This window comes from Vigna unguiculata, chromosome 7, assembly GCF_037176805.1.
Source record: "Vigna unguiculata cultivar grain cowpea cultivar isolate G323 ecotype 2 chromosome 7, ASM3717680v1, whole genome shotgun sequence".
Classification (NCBI taxonomy): Eukaryota; Viridiplantae; Streptophyta; class Magnoliopsida; order Fabales; family Fabaceae; genus Vigna; species Vigna unguiculata.
This window is the reverse complement of record NC_140798.1, coordinates 48,332,660-48,351,397: the sequence shown is the minus strand read 5'-3', so window position 1 is coordinate 48,351,397 and position 18,738 is coordinate 48,332,660.

The window sequence follows — 18,738 nt, the reverse complement described above, 5'->3', positions numbered from 1 at the left end:
CCTGCAACCCTAAACCCAAAACCCTACACATGAAACCCCAAACACGAAACCCTAAACCAGAAACCCTAAACTTGATACCCGAAACCTTAAACCCGAAACATGAAACCCTACACCCTACACCCAAAACCCTAAACCCAAACCCCAAACCCCAAATCCAAAACATGAAACCCCAAACCCTACATATGAAACCTGAAACCCTACACACGAAACCCGAAACACTAAACCTGAAACCCGAAACACTAAACCTGAAACCCGAAACCCTAAACCCGAAACCTGAAACCCTAAAACTTAAACCTAAACCCCAAATCCTAAAACCCCAAACCCCAAACCCTACACCAGAAACCCCAAACATGAAACCCTAAACCTGAAACCCTAAAGCCGAAACCTTAAATCTGATACCCAAACCCTACATACGAAACCCGAAACCCTACACACGAAACCCGAAACCCTAAACCTGAAACCCGAAACCCTAAAACTTAAACCCAAACCCCAAATCCCAAAACCCGAAACCCCAAACCCTACAACCGAAACCTCAAACATGAAACCCTAAACATGAAACCCTAAAGCCGAAACCTTAAATCTAATACATGAAACCCTAAACTCGAAACCCTACACATGATACCCCAAACACGAAACCCTAAACCTGATACCTAAAAGCCTAAACCTAAAACCCGAAACCCTACACCATACACCCAAAACCCTAAACACAAACCCCAAACCCCAAACCCCAAACCCTACACCCGAAACCCAAAACCCTACACCCGAAACCCAAAACCCTACACCCTAAACCCGAGACCCCAAACCCCAAACCTTAAACCCAAACCCAAACCCCAAACCCCAAAACTTGAAACCCTACACCCAAAACCCCAAACACAAAACCATAAACCCAAAACCCTAAACCCGAAACCATAAACCCGATACCTGAAACCCGAAACCTTACACCCTACACCCTACACCCTAAACCCAAACCCCAAACCCCAAACCCCAAAACCTAAAACCCCCAACCCTACACACGAAACTCGAACCCTGAAACCCTAAACCTGAAACCTGAAACCCTAAACCTTAAACCCAAAGCACAAACCCCAAATCCCAAAACCTGAAACCCTACACCCTAAACCCTACACCCTAAACCCTACACACGAAACCCCAAACACGAAACCCTAAACCCGAAACCCGATACATGAAACCCTAAAACCTAAACCCCAAACCCCAAACCCCAAACCTTAAACCCAAACCCCAAACCCCAAACCCCAAATACCAAAACCTAAAACCCTAAACATGAAACCCTACACCCGAAACCCCAAACACGAAACCCTAAACATGAAACCCTAAAGCTGAAACCTTAAACCTGATACCTACAACCCTACACCTGAAACCCTACAACTGAAAACCCAAACACGAAACCCTAAACATGAAATCCTAAACCTGATACATGAAACCCTAAACCCGAAACCCTACACTCTACACCCGAAACCCTAACCCCAAATCCTGAAACCCCAAACCCTACACACGAAACCCAAAACCATACACCCGAAACCCAAAACCCTAAACCTGAAACCCGAAACCCTAAAACTTAAACCCAAACTCCAAACTCCAAATCCTACACCCTACACCCGAAACCTGAAACCCTACACCCGAAACACCAAACACGAAACCCCAAACCCAAAACACTAAAGCTGAAACCTTAAACCTGATACCTGAGACCCTAAACCTGAAACCCTACAAATGAAACCCCAAACACGAAACCCTAAACCAGAAACCCTAAACCTGATACCCGGAACCTTAAACCCGAAACCTGAAACCCTAATCCTACACCAGAAACCCTAAACCCAAACCCCAAACCCCAAATCCCAAAACATGAAACCCCAAACCCTACATACGAAACCCGAAACCCTACACACGAAACACAAAACCCTAAACCTGAAACCTGAAACCCTACACCCGAAACCCGAAACCCTAAAACTTAAACCCAAACCCCAACTCCCAAAACCCGAAACCCTACACCCTACACCCGAAACCCCAAATCCTACACCCGAAACCCCAAAGTTGAAACCTTAAAGCTGAAACCCTAAAGTTGAAACCTTAAATCTGATACATGAAACCCTAAACTCGAAACCCTACACATGATACCCCAAACACGAAACCCTAAACCCGAAACCCTAAACCCGATACCTGAAACCCTAAACCCGAAACCCAAAACCTGAAACCCTACACCCAAAACCAGAAACCCCAAACCTTAATCCCAAACCTAAACCCCACATCCCAAATCCCAAAACCTGAAACCCTACACCCTACACCTTACACCCGAAACCCTACACCCGAACCCCCAAACACGAAACCCTAAACTTGAAACCCTAAAGCCAAAACCATAAACCCGATACATGAAACCCTAAACCTGAAACCCTACACCATACACCCGAAACCCTAAACCCAAACCCCAAACCCCAAATTCCAAAACCTGAAACCCAAAACCCTACACACGAAACCCAAAACCCTACACCCTACACCCGAAACCCAAAACCTTAAACCCAAACCCCAAACCCCAAATCCCAAAACCCGAAACCCTACACCATACACCCTACACGTGAAACCCCAAACACGAAACCGTAAACCTAAAACCCTAAACTCGATACCTGAAACCCTAAACCTAAAACCTAAAACCCTACACCCTACACCCGAAACCCTCAACTCGAACCCCGAACCCCAAATCCCAAAACCTGAAACCCCAAAACCCTAAACCCGAAATCCTAAACCCGAAACCTGAAACCCCAAACCTTAAACCCAAACCCCAAACCCCAAACCCCAAAACTTGAAACCCTACACCCGAAACCCAAAACACGAAACCCAAAACCCGAAACCCTAAAGCCGAAACCTTAACCCCGATACATGCAACCCTAAACCCGAAACCCTACACCTGAAAACCCAAACATGAAACCCTAAACATGAAATCCTAAACCCGATACATGAAACCCTAAATCGAAACCCTACACTCTACACGGGTTTTCGGCTTCGGGTTTAGGGTTTGGAATTTCGAATATCGGGTTTTGGGTTTAGGGTTTGGGGGTTTCGAATTTGTGGTTTCGGGTTTCAGGTTTCGGGTTTGATGTTTGGGGTTTCAGGTTTCGGGTTACGGGTTTCAGGTTACGGCTTTGCGGTTTAGGGTTTCGGGTTAAATGTTTCCGGTTTCAGGTTTCAGGATTTGTGTTTCGGGTTTCGGGTTTCGAGTTACGAGTGTCCGATTTCGGGTTTCAGGTTTCGAGTTTCGGGTTACGGGTTTTGGGTTTGGGGTTTGGTGTTTTGAGTTTGGGGTTTCGGGTTATGGGTTTTGGGTTTCGGGTTTTGGGTTTGGAATTTCGGGTATCGGGTTTAGGGTTTGGGGTTTCGAATTTGGGGTTTCGGGTTTCGGATTTTGGGTTTTGGGTTTCGAGTTTTATGTTTGGGGTTTCAAGTTTCGGGTTTCGGGTTATGGGTGTCCAATTTCGGGTTTAGGGTTTTGAGTTTTGGGTTTCGGGTTTCGGATTTCAGGTTTCAAGTTACAGGTTTTGGGTTTGGAATTTCGGGTATCGGGTTTGGGGTTGGGGGTTTGGGGTTTTGAGTTTCGGATTTCGAGTTTTGGGTTACGGGTTTAGGGTTTGGGGTTTCTGATTTCGGGTTACGGGTTACGGGTTTCGAGTTTTGGCTTTGGGGTTACGGGTTACGAGTTTCGGGTTACAGGTTTCCGGTTTAGGGTTTAGGGTTTCGAATTACAAGTTTCCGGTTTCAGGATTTGTGTTTCGGGTTTGGGGTTTGGAGTTTCGGATTTCGGGGTACGAGTTTTGGGTTTCAGGTTTGGGGTTTCGAGTTTGGGGTTTCGAGTTTAGGGTTTTGGGTTTCGGGTTTCGGGTTTCAGGTTTTGGGTTTCCGGTTACGGGTTTCCGGTTACAGGTTTCGAGTTTGTGGTTTGGGGTTTCGTGTTTCGGGTTTTGAGTTTCGGGTTTCGGATTTCGCGTTTCAAGTTTCAGATTTCAGGTTTCAGGTTTCAGGTTTCGGGTTTGGGGCTTCGGGTTATGGGTTTCGGATTACAGTTTTCCAGTTTTGGGTTTCGAGTTTCGAGTTTCGGGTTTCGGGTTTTGGGTTTCGGGTTTCAGTTACAGGTTTTCGGCTTCGGGTTTAGGGTTTGGAATTTCGGGTTTGGGGTTTGGGGTTTGGGGTTTGGGGTTTCAAATTTGGGGTTTCAGGTTTCGGGTTTGATGTTTGATGTTTGGGGTTTCAGGTTTCGGGTTACGGGTTTCGGGTTTTGGCTTTGGGGTTACGGGTTACGGGTTTCGGGTTACAGGTTTCCGGTTTAGGGTTTCGAGTTACAAGTTTCCGGTTTCAGGATTCGTGTTTCGGGTTTGGGGTTTGGAGTTTCGGATTTCGGGGTACGGGTTTTGGGTTTCAGGTTTGGGGTTTCGAGTTTGGGGTTTCGAGTTTAGGGTTTCGGGTTTCGGGTTTCAGATTTTGGATTATGGGTTACGGGTTTCAAATTTCAGCTTTCGGGTTACGGGTTTCGGGTTTCGGATTACATGAGTTTCCAATTATATATGCAGTTAAAACTATAATAGTTTTTTTTATGATTAATCTTTGTAAAAAAATTTAATGTATAAATATTTGTTAAACATGAACATTATATTGTTAAAGTTTATGAATAGAAAAAAAATTTAACAGTATTTATAATATTACTTTTGATTATTCAAATTATTTATAAAATTGAACTTCAATTAAATCTAAATGTATTCAAGATAAATCAAAATACGTAAATAAATAAGAAAAATATTTAGAGAGGGTCTTTAAAGATGTTTAAAAATGTTTTTTTATTATTATTATTGTAACTAACAAGATGTTATTCAACTTAAATATTTTTATATTTTTCTGTGTATACACCATGTTCCCTTAAAATAATGTTACATTTAGATTTTTTTTTCGATGTATGTAAATTATTTACTTTACAGACTTAAATAATTACGGCACATATCATATTTTAGTTTACAAAAATTATATACAATTTAATAGAAAAAAAATTGATGCATGTGTTTGAACTTTTTTTTCATACTTTTAAACTAACATCAATTTGAATCGTAAAAATATGTGAAATAAAAAAAATGTTATAAAAAAACATATTAACGTAATATATTTTATAAAAGTCTTTTTTTTTTACATTTTATTACATTTTTATTGAGTCTATGTCAAGAGTTTACACAAAAATAACTTAACTATTTCTAATTCACTTAAAAAATTTGTCAGTCAAAATTAATACAACGTTCTGAATTTTTGAATTTTAATTGTGATATTATGGGTGTGAGAAAAATATGATTTGCATTCTTTCCTCTAATATTTCCACCACTAAACACAGTAAGGTAGGTTTCGAACCCGAAAAAAAATTATTTAGATTATTTTTCAGTAACTCAAAAACAAAAACTTAGCCCGTCAAAATTGACACAAAGTTCTAAATTTTTTAATTTTAATTGTGATAATATGCGTGTGAGAAAAATATGATTTGTACTCTTTCCTCTAGTATTTAAACCGCTAAACACAATGGGATAGGTTTCGAACTTGAAAAAAATTAGTTAGATTATTTTTAAGTGACTCAAAAAAAACTTAGTCGGTCAAAATTTACACAACGTTCTAATTTTTTGAATTTTAATTGTGATATTATGGGTGTGAGAAAAATATGATTTTCATTTTTTCCTCTAGTATTTCCACCGCTAAACACAGTAAGATAGGTCTCGAACCCGAAAAAATTATTTAGATTATTTTTAAGTAACTAAAAAACAAAAACTTAGCTTGTCAAAATTGACACAACGTTCTACCTTTTTGAATATTAATTGTGATATTATAGGTGTGAGAAAAATATGATTTGTATTCTTTTCTTTAGTATTTAAACCGCTAAACACAATGGGATAGGTTTCGAACTTGAAAAAAATTAGTTAGATTATTTAAGTGACTCAAAAAAAAAACTTAGTCTGTCAAAATTGACACAACGTTCTAACTTTTTGAATTTTAATTGTGATATTATGGGTGTGAGAAAAATATGATTTGCATTCTTTCCACTAGTATTTCCACCGCTAAACACAGCAAGATAGGTTTTAAACCCGAAAAAAATTATTTAGAATATTTTTCAGTAACTCAAAAACAAAAACTTATGAATATATAGACTTAATAACACATACTAGCGAGCTGACCCGCTATTTTATTAAAAAATTTTAATATTTTTATTTTTTTTAGATTACTTTCAAATTTTTATATAAATTTTGTTTATATAATATATATATATATATATATATATATTTATACATATACTAATAAAGATATATTTAGAGCATATTTAATTGTCTAAGTATTTTTTAAGCTTCTAATTTATCAATTAATATCTTTAATTGGATAAATTAAAATAGTTATTAGATTTACATGTTAAATTACTCTATTATTAAATTAATGTTATGCATCTTGCATGTTATCATGTTAATGACATGATTGCATGTTATAAATAAGCCATGCTTAATTGCAAAGCTACTACAATTTTTACTTAGCAATTTTATTTGCACAGCATACACCATAATTGGCAACTCTAAGCGGGCGGCACCATGAAACCACATGTAGCAGAACTTATTGCAAAAATTGAGAAAGTTTGCAATGAAGGGCATCAAACTGAAAGTGTCTCGGTGTGCTCTTGTGCGCATGGTTGAATTACATGGAGTTGAGAGGTATGATATTATCAATAATATCAGTATCAGTTTACCTGTATGTGGAGAACTGACTTTCTAATAACATTGATACCATCATGAAGGTGGCGTGAGGTTAAGCTACGACCTTTCTCGGATGCAGTGCAGACCACAGGACTCATAGAGATCTAAAGGTATGATAGATCTTTGTTTTGTTTTTTCTTACTACAATTTTTATTAATTCTAATTTAATGTAATTCTAATTTGACATGCACAGGATAAATGGAAAACATTAGTGCACACGGAAAGAATCCCCCTGAACGAAGGAGGGGTGAGCCCATACCTCAGGAGCTCTTGGATGGAGTCTTAATTGCTTAGACTCTTGGATAAAGTATATATCGATAGAATCTAGAATACTGCATGGTATGTAGGTATTTTTGTTAAAAACAAAATTATCTTATTCTAACTTTTGAATAATGATAGTGAAGTATATGTCTTAAAAATTGCTTTGCATTTCTAATTAATTATGCAAATTAATTTATAATTAACCATTCCAAATAATATTGAATATTAACCGTAATTACGATCATGACTTAAAATAATATTTAACTTTCTCGAGGATTAAATGAAATCTTAAATTGATCTTCATATTCATACCTTTATATATAGAGTTACTTGAATGTTATAAAATGTAGTTCTTATCAATTATGGAGAACTTTGGACGATTACTTGATTGACCGTCAGCCTGTTCTATCATTATGAATATATAGACTTAATAACACATACTCTTTTATAAATGTTCATTGATGCTAAGGGACTACTGGTGACAAGCAGTTTTTGTATTTCTGTTCTAACCTTTATCTAAATATGATGTATTTTATGAATATGTTTTTGCAGGTATTTAGATGGAGGTGTTATTATGTTTTATATAAGCATTAACTGAGTGATTTAAACTTATGAATATTGTGATGTGTAATCAAAACTTTTGTTATTAATAGAACCTCTAGTTATCAGGGCTATTCTTGCTCTAGGTATCAATCTTATATTTCATAGACAAAATTTGTAAGAATCACATCAATATCTACTGGTGTGCACAGCAAAACTGTAAAGGGTTATGTAATTATGAATTGTAGTATTTAAATTTTTTAACTAATTATGTTTTGATTTTTAAAATTATCTTAGAAATAGAAATAAATAAAAAATGAAAGTTGGAGATGATTGAGATAGATTATTTTAAATCATATATGAAATGTAATTCTAAAAGAGAGAGATTGAGGGAGAAAAATAGCCATAATATTTAATTGAAAATAAAGGGATAGTAAGTAATTTTGTGTAATTTTACTGATGAATTTTATTTCACGATATAATAATACATGAAAAAGATTGAAATTTTCTTAGGGTATGATATTTTCACCAATAAAATTTTAACAATTTTGACAAACTACTTTATTTTTAAAAGGATAAAAAAATTACTATTTTATTATTTTATTTTGATTAAAAAATAAAAAAATTAATCAATTAAATTTTACATATAAAAACTTTGTCAAGTTTGTAAAAAAAATTATCAAAAAATTATTTTTCATTTTATTAAAAGGTGTAAAACAAAATTGAAAGACAATAAAACTTTATTTCATAAGTATATTTATTTTGAATAATGGATATGAAAAAGAAATTATTTTTGTCTCATTGTTACCAAAATCAGATAAGTCATTGGTTTTAGAGACTTAGGAAGAACTAGTGGAATTATGAATAATACAAAGAGAAAAAAATTATGGGTGCCAAAACAGGTTTGTCTATTCTGTTTTGACTGTCCAACCCAATTTAACTCGTTCTATTCTTCAGTTGCCAAAAATTGATTGAACGAAGCTAGTTTGCCAATGGAAAACGTGTTAGAATCGGCTGCTTGCCGCGCCATAGGACGGGTTAGGGCGCTGACCCTCCATTTTATTAAAATTTTTTAATATTTTTATTTTTTTTAGATTACTTTCAATTTTTTATATAAATTTTGTTTATATAATATATATATATATATATATATATATATATATATATATATGCATATACTAATAAATAAATATTTATAGCATATTTAATTGTCTAAGTATTTTTTAAGCTTCTAATTTATCAATTAATATCTTTAATTGGAAAAATTAAAATAATTATTAGATTTACATGTTAAATTACTCTATTATTAAATTAATGCCATGCATCTTGCATGTTATCATGTTAATGACATGATTGCATGTTATAAATAAGTCCTGCTTAAATGCAAAGCTACTACAATTTTTACTTAGCAATTTTATTTCTACAACATACACCATAATTGGCAACTCTAAGCGGGCAGCACCATGAAACCACATGTAGCAGAACTCATTGACAAAATTGAGAAACTCTACAATGAATGGCATTAAACTGAAAGTGTCTCGGTGCGCTCTTGTGCGCAGGGTTGAATTACTTGGAGTTGAGAGGTATGATGCTATCAATAATATCAGTATCATTTTACCTGTATGTGGAGAACTGACTTTCTAATAACATTGATACCATCATGAAGGTGGTGTGAGGTTAAGTTACGACCTTTCTCGGATGCAGTGCAGACCACAAGACTCATAGAGATCTAAAGGTATGATAGATCTTTGTTTTGTTTTTTCTTACTACAATTTTTATTAATTCTAATTTAATGTAATTCTAATTTGACATGCACAGGATAAATGGAACACATTAGTGCACACGGAAAGAATCCCCCTGAACGAAGGAGGGGTGAGCCCATACCTCAGGAGCTCTTGGATGGAGTCTTAATTGCTTAGACTCTTGGATAAAGTGTATATCGATAGAATCTAGAATACTGCATGGTATGTAGGTATTTTTGTTAAAAACAAAATTATCTTATTCTAACTTTTGAATAATGATAGTGAAGTATATGTCTTAAAAATTGCTTTGCATTTCTAATTAATTATGCAAATTAATTTATAATTAACCATTCCAAATAATATTGAATATTAACCGTAATTACGATCATGACTTAAAATAATATTTAACTTTCTCGAGGATTAAATGAAATCTTAAATTGATCTTCATATGCATACCTTTATATATAGAGTTACTTGAATGTTATAAAATGTAGTTCTTATCAATTATGGAGAACTTTGGACGATTACTTGATTGGTCGTTAGCCTGTTCTATCATTACGAATATATAGACTTAATAACACGTACTCTTTTAAAAATGTTCATTGATGTTAAGGGACTAACGGTGACAATCAGTTTTTGTATTTTTGTTTTGACCTTTATCTAAATATGATGTATTTTATGAATATGTTTTTGCAGGTATTTAGATGGAGGTGTTATTATATTTGATATAAGCATTAGCTGAGTGCTTTAAACTTATGAATATTGTGATGTGTAATCAAAACTTTTGTTATTAATAGAACTTTTAGTTATCAGGGCTATTGTGTCTCTAGGTATCAATCTTATATTTCATAAACAAAATTTGTAAGAATCAAATCAATATCTACTGGTGTGCATAGCAAAACTGTCAAGGGTTATGTAATTATGAATTGTAGTATTTAAATTTTTTAACTAATTATGTTTTGATTTTTAAAATTATCTTATAAATAGAAACATAAAAAATGGAAGTTGGAGATGATTGAGATAGATTATTTTAAATCATATATGAAATGATTTCATAATGTAATTCTAAAAGAGAGATGGAGGGAGAGAAATAGTCATAATATTTAATTGAAAATAAAGGGATAGTAAATAATTTTGTGTAATTTTACTCATGAATTTTATTTCATGATAGAATAATACATGAAAAAGATTGAAATTTTCTTAGTGTATGATATTTTCACGAATAAAATTTTAACAATTTTGACAAACTACTTTATTTTTAAAAGGATAAAAAAAAGTACTATTTTATTATTTTATTTTGATTAAAAATAAAAAACTTAATCAACTAAATTTTACATATAAAAACTTTGTCAAGTTTGTAAAAAAAATTGTCAAAAAATTATTTTTCATTTTCTTAAAAGGTGTAAAACTAGATTGAAAGACAATAAAACTTTATTTCATACACATATTTATTTTGAATAATGGATATGAAAAAGAAATTACTTTTGTCTCATTGTTACCAAAATCTGATAAGTCATGGCTTTTAGAGACTTAGGAAGAACTAGTGGAGTTATGAATAATACAAAGAGGAAAAAATTATGGGTGACAAAACGGGTTTGTCTATCCTGTTTTGACCTAAGTATTTTTTAAGCTTCTAATTTATCAATTAATATCTTGAATTGGATAAATTAAAATAATTATTAGATTTACATGTGAAGTTACTCTATTATTAAATTAATGTCATGCATCTTGCATGTTATCATGTTAATGACATGATTGCATGTTATAAATAAGACATGCTTAATTGGAATGCTACTACAATTTTTACTTAGCAATTTTATTTGCACAGCATACACCATAATTGGCAACTCTAAGCGGGCGGCACCATGAAACAACTGTTGGAAATATTTTATTATAATTTAAAAAATAAATAATTAAAATAAAAAAAATTTACTGTTACTCATGTTTTTGTAGACCTTTAATTTATGGATTAATGTGTTTTATGGCTAACGGCTATATTCTTATTACTATTTACTTCTTTGTCTCCCTTTTCTACCTATAAATACCACCTAGGTGCACGTGGAAAGATAGAATAACAAAGAATAACAAATACTAGAGTTTTCTTAAGAGTGTTCTTTTTTTTCTATATTATCTTTAAGACAGTGTTCATAAGGTTCGGAGATCCTTCGCTGCACTCGATCGATCTGACGGGTTGTTGTATCTTGGGAGAGAAACGCATATGATAAGAAACACATATGATTGCGTATTGATATATTTATTTAGCCCTGTGCAGTAGGGATCTTTTCTCTCTAAGGATAGCGCTATGCGTGCCTCAACCCAGGATATTTCTACTTCTTACCTTTTATCTTTTATTTATTATTATTATTATAATTGTTGATCTATGATTAATATTCATTGTTTTATATATTGTCTCAGTATTATTATTGATCTAATAATTATTATTATATCATTTTATATTTTTATTATTATTAATATTATCTGAGTAATCATTTTCTAACATTCTTAGAGAGAAAAATTATCTTGTTATTTCTATTTTTTGATTACTCGTTTGTATTCAATTCTAAAATTAAAAACAATATAAAGTCGAAGACCGCAAAACACATTTTATGAACTAATGTGTTTGTTATGGTTATAATTAAATCTGTATCAACTAAGCCTAAAAATTTATGTGTATAATTGTTTTTATTTCTATTGGTAACAATAAATGAAATTATGGATAAATGAAATTCCTGCTCATTGAATATTTTTTGTGTGATGTCTATAGCTAATATTTTTGTTGTTTTATGCTTTAATATTGTCTATTCTTACCATTGATAAAGATGTTCTATATCATGTATATATTTTAAGTGTTTGTATGAAAATAATTATAAAATAATTTGTCATACTAAAACTACTATTGTGTTATAAAAAATAATTGAACTAAACTTTGCATTCGCAAAGGTAGAAAAAATAGTTTGATATTTATATGAAAAAAAAATGATTGATAATAAATATAACCTTATCAAATTTATGAATTCAAAATTTTTGTTTATGACATAAAATTAAAATGAATTATTTTAATTGATATCATGTTTAAGATCATGTAAATGTTGATATAAAAAATTAAAGGGATGGTCAAGTAAAAATTAAACTTGTCTTCTAGATTTTTTTTAAAATGTTTGTCCTGTTTCTAAATTTAGAAACTTTCTTGTGCTCAACAAAGTTATGAAGTGATTTTCAAGTACAATAAGATTATTATTTCTAGACATTTGTTTGGTTGGTAAATGATATATTTATGATGATTTGTTTGAGTTAAGTACCTTTATCTTGTAATAAAATATTTATAATTTTTCTTTGATTATTACAATATGTTAAGTTGTGATTTATGACATGTTATATATTGAGAAATTTTGGTTAGAGACCATTCAAATTATAAAATTTTGAGGTACAAAATTAATTAAATAGAGAAGTGATGATACATATCTTTATAAATGAGTGTTTTTGTGTGAAACTCATTGTATTATTCATTATGTAACATCTTCATATAGTGTTAATCTAATGGTGCAGCGAAAAAAAATGATTTTGTTTGATATGGTAAATGTTATGCTTCAAGTTCTAGCTTGTTTTTGCCTATAAAATCATATAGGGTGAAACTTTATATTCAGCTTACCATATTTTGAACACAAAAGGTTGTGATAAACATTTTATGAGTTATGAAAGAAAAAAGAACCACATTAAAAATATTTCAAAGTGTGGGGGTGTCTTGTAAAGGTTAATATACCTCTTAATGAGAATAAAAAAAATCTTTGATTATTTATTCTGATAAATGTCTAAAGATGTTTCCTTCCAATGACAAATTATCTAAATTTGTTTGTGATACCTCGGGAACTATTTTTCCATCTAGTGTAATATTATTTGTTTTTCTTCTAGTTATGCCAATATATCAAATTTCTTGAGATTATTGAATGATATATATTAATGTAATTGGATATTGTTTCTGGTGGGACAATATCAACTATTGGTTATGGTTATGTTCTAACCTTCGATGAAGGTGTCCTATAATGGAAATATGTTAAAAAAATGTTGTCATGATGTACTATGAGAGCATAAATTATTCCTTTTTCCAATGCATCCTGACAATTGAATTGTTATATTTAAAGTGTTTAAGTAAAAATGTCAATGAAATTGACATATGAGAATGAGAGACAAATATATATTAGAAACTTAATTACTCATGGTGTTGTCTCTTTTGACTTTGTCAGGTCGGAAAGAAATATTGCAGATCTGCTTATCAAAAGGTTGATGCATCAACAACAAGTATTTGAGTCGTCGAGGGGAATGAGACTAGAGCCCATAAATTAGTTGCAACAATGGACACCCATCTCCACATGAGTGACGATCCCATGGAATGGAGTTCAATGGGTAACAACGAAGTTGTTGTTGACTAAAGTACACCAAATAATTTGATTAAATTTTATGTCTCATTCTTATGATGAGGTGTACTATAAATTGTGACAATAATAAGGTTGAGGTATGTGCATTATTATGCTTATTTTATAAAATACCTCTTAATAAACCCAATGACAATTATTGTAGGGGTGTGAGTCACAAACCACCCCTTGAGGGTTTACCTAGTGAGTGTGATGGTGGGGCCTCCATTGTTAGATATGGGCAAGTCTCTAAATGACACTCATGAAACAAGATACATGCGCAAGGCCGTAACGTGCACCCACTGATTAGAACCTATAATGAACACTGATATTGTATGTGTTATTTACTAAAACCTGGTCACAGAGGATGTAGTTCAAGACAATCAAGTCTCTGCATTTTCTCGGGTGGAAGTTTATGAGCACTAGGTGTAAGGGTCAGACCCGGAAGGTTCCTTACACTGAACTACAATATTTTATTTTAAAAGATAATATATTTTTGCTTTTTTGTTTTTAAATTATGTGGGGGATTGTTGGAAATATTTTATTATAATTTAAAAAATAAATAATTAAAATTAAAAAAAAACTTATTATTACTCATGTTTTTATAGACCTTTAATTTATGGATTAATGTGTTTTATGGCTAACAGCTATATTCTTATTACTATTTACTTCTTTGTCTCCTTTTTCTACCTATAAATACCACCTAGGTGCATGGGGAAAGATAGAATAACAAATACTAGATTTTTCTCAAGAGTGTTCTTTTCTTCTCTATATTATCTTTAAGACAGTGGTGTTCATAAAGTTCGGAGATCCTTCGTTGCACTCGATCGATCTGACGGATTGTTGTATCTTGGGAGAGAAACGCATATGATAAGAAACACATATGATTGTGTATTGATATATTTATTTAGCCCTGTGCAGTAGGGACATTTTCTCTCTAAGGATAGCGCTATGCGTGCCTCAACCCAGGATATTTCTACTCCTTACCTTTTATCTTTTATTTATTATTGTTATTATAATTGTTGATCTGTGATTAATATTCATTATTTTATATATTGTCTCAGTATTATTATTGATCTAATAATTATTATTATATCATTTTATATTTTTATTATTATTAATATTATCTGAGTAATCATTTTCTAACAACAACATGTAGCAGAACTCATTGACTAAATTGAGAAACTCTGCAATGAAGGGCATCAAACTGAAAGTGTCTTGGTGCCTACTCCTTCAATCCAAGAACAATAGGGTCCTACCAGGAGACCATTCTCCGTGGATAAGGTAGAAGCTCTTGTGCGCACGGATGGATTACTTGGAGTTCGGAGGTATGATGTTATCAATAATATCAGTATCAGTTTACCTGTATGTGGATAACTGACTTTCTAATAACATTTATACCATCATGAAGGTCGCGCGAGGTTATGCTACGAGCTTTCTCAGATGCAGACCACAAGACTCCTGAAGATCTAAAGGTATGATAGATCTTTCTTTTGTTTTTTCTTACTATAATTTTTATTAATTCTAATTTAATATAATTATAATTTGCTATCCACAGGATAAATGGAACACATTAGTGCACACGGCAAGAATTCTCCTGGAACGAAGGAGGGGTGAGTTCATACCTCAGGAGCTCTTGGATAGAGTCTTAATTGCTCATTTATATTTGTTAAAATAAAAACAATTGATCTTATTCTAACTTTTGAATAATGATAATGAAGTATCTGCCTTAAAAATTGTTTTGCATTTATAATTAATTATGCAAAATAATTTATAATTAACCATGCAAAATAATATTGAATACTAACTGTAATTATGATCACACTTAAAATAATATTTTACTTTCTCGAGGATTAAATGAAATATTAAATTGATCTTCATATCCATACCTTTATATATAGAGTAAATTGAATGTGATAAAATGTAGTTCTTATCAATTATGGAGAACTTTGGATGATTACTTGATTGGTTGTCCGTTCTATCATTGTCGATATATAGACTTAATAATACATACTATTTTATAATTTTTTGGGCTGACCCGCAATTTTTTAAAAAAATTTTAAAATTTTTATTTTTTTAGATTACTTTCAAATTTTTTTATAAATTATATATATATATATATATGTTAAATATATTATTTATTTTAATTTTTATATATGTTAAATATATTTTTTAAAATTATATTTATATATTATTATTTTATTTATATGAAATTTAGTAAAAATGTTATTGTATTATCTATTTTATTTATATATTAAAATTTATATGTATTTATTATTTAAAAAATAAAATAAAAATTAACTTGATAGACATTGGTTAATAAAAGATAGTAGGGTTCTATCACTAATTATAAGATTATTTTATCATAAATGATTAAAAAAGAATGAGAGTAAAAAAAAGGTAAAGAAAAAATTAGGAAACAAAATATTTTAAAACACACAATATGTGGTTAGTATCTTATTGTGATTTATGATTATTCTATTATAATATTTTTCTCAAATTAAACTTTTCCCGAATTAGTATGTCTAATTATGAAGGGATTCTTTTATAAATTTGACACGAACCCTAATTATGTATTTCCCGAAATTGGTATAACCTAAATTGTGAAATTTAAAAATTTAGTGTTTTTCACTGTCTATGGTCAAATTTGTAAAATTTTATAGATATATCTTGGACTGCATTACGAATTCTTCTCCACATAATGGTTTTACACCCATTTTACACCTCAATTTTTTTTAAACCCATTTGACATCTAAAATATTTTTACATCCATTTGACAACTAAATTTTTTTTACACTCATTTGACACCTAAAATATTTTTAGGCCCATTTGACATCTATAATATTTTTACACCCATTTGACACCTAAATTTGTTTTTACACCCATTTGACACCTAAAATATTTTTAGCCCCATTTGACATCTATAATATTTTTACATTCATTTGACACCATAAATTTTTTTACAACTATTTGACACCTAAAATATTTTTCGACCCATTTAACATCTTACACCGATTTGACACCTAAAATATTTTTATACCCATTTGACAACTATAATATTTTTACACCCATTTGACACTTAATTTTATTTTACACCCATTTGACACCTAAAATATTTTTACATCCATTTGACACCCATAAATTTTTTTCACCCATTTGACACCTAAAATATTTTTACATCCATTTGACACCTATAATTTTTTTAAACCCACTTGACACCTAAAATATTTTTACACCCATGTGACCCTTAAAATACTTTTACATCCATTTGCGCCTAAAATATTTTTACACCCCTTTGACACCTAATATACTTATACATCCATTTGACCCCTAAAATTTTTTAGACCCATTTGACACCTAAAATATTTTTACACCCAATTGACAACTAAAATATTTTTACACCCATTTGACACCTAAAATATTTTTACACCCATTTAACACCTAAATAATTTTGACACCCATTTGACAATTAAAATATTTTTACACTCATTTGACACCTAATTTTTTTTTACCCCCATTTGACACCATAAATATTTTTACAACCATTTGACACCTAAATTTTTTTGCACTCATTTGACACCTAAAATATTTTTACATCCATTTGACACCCAAAATTCTTTTACACTCATTTGACATAATAAATATTTTTACACACATTTGACATCTATAATATTTTTACACCCAATTGACACCTAAAATATTTTTACAACCATTTGACACCTAAATTTTTTTTACACCTAGTTGACACCTGAAATATTTTTACACCCATTTGAAACCAAAAATATTTTTACACCTATTTCACACCATAAATATTTTTACTCCCATTTGACACCTAAAATTTGTTTACATCCATTTAACCCCTCAAATATTTTTACATCCATTTGACATCGAAAAGCTTTTTACACCCATTTGACACCTAAAATATTTGTACACCCATTTGACATCGTAAATATCTTTACACCCATTTGACACCTAAATTTTTTTTACACCCATCTGACACCTGGAATATTTTTACATCCATTTGACACCTAAAATTTTTCTACACCTAGTTGATAACTAAAATATTTTTACACTCGTTTTAAGGATGACTCTAGTGTTTGTTGTCTCTGTTGTTGTGTGTTTCCCCATGCACCTAGGTGGTATTTATAGGTAGAAAATGGAGACAGAGAAGTAAATAGTAATAAGAATATAGTCGTTAACCATTAAAAGCATTAACTCATAAATTAAAGGTCTATAAAAACATGAGTAACAGTAATTTCTATTTTAATTGTTTTATTTTTTAAATTATATTAAAATATTTCTAACACATTGATGTTAAGGGACTAACGGTGACAATCAATTTTTGTATTTTTATTCTGACTTTATCTGAATATTATGTATTTTATGAATATGTTTTTGCATTAGTTAAATGGAGACGTTATTATATTTTATATAAGCATTAGCTGAGTGCTTTAAACTTATGAATATTGTGATGCGTAATCAAAACTTTTTGTCATTAATAGAACCTTTAGTTATCATGGCTATTGTGGGTTTGGGTATCAATCTTATATTTCATAAACAAAATTTGTAAGAATCAGATCAATATCTACTGGTGTGCATAGAAAACCTGTCAAGGGTTATGTAATTATGAATTATAGTATTTAAATTTTTTAACTAATTATGTTTTGATTTTTAAAATTATCTTATAAATAGAAATAAAAATAATGGAAGTTGGAGATGATTGAGATAGATTATTTTAAATCATATATGAAATGATTTCATAATGTAATTCTAAAAGAGAGAGATGGAGGGGGAGAAATAGCCAAAATATTTAATTGAATATAAAGGGATAGTAAGTAATTTTGTGTAATTTTACTCATGAATTTTATTTCACGATATAATAATACATGAAAAAGATTGAAATTTTCTTAGGGTATGATATTTTGACCAATAAAATTTTAACAATTTTGACAAACTACTTTATTTTTAAAAGGATAAAAAAAGTACTATTTTATTATTTTATTTTGATTAAAACTAAAAAAA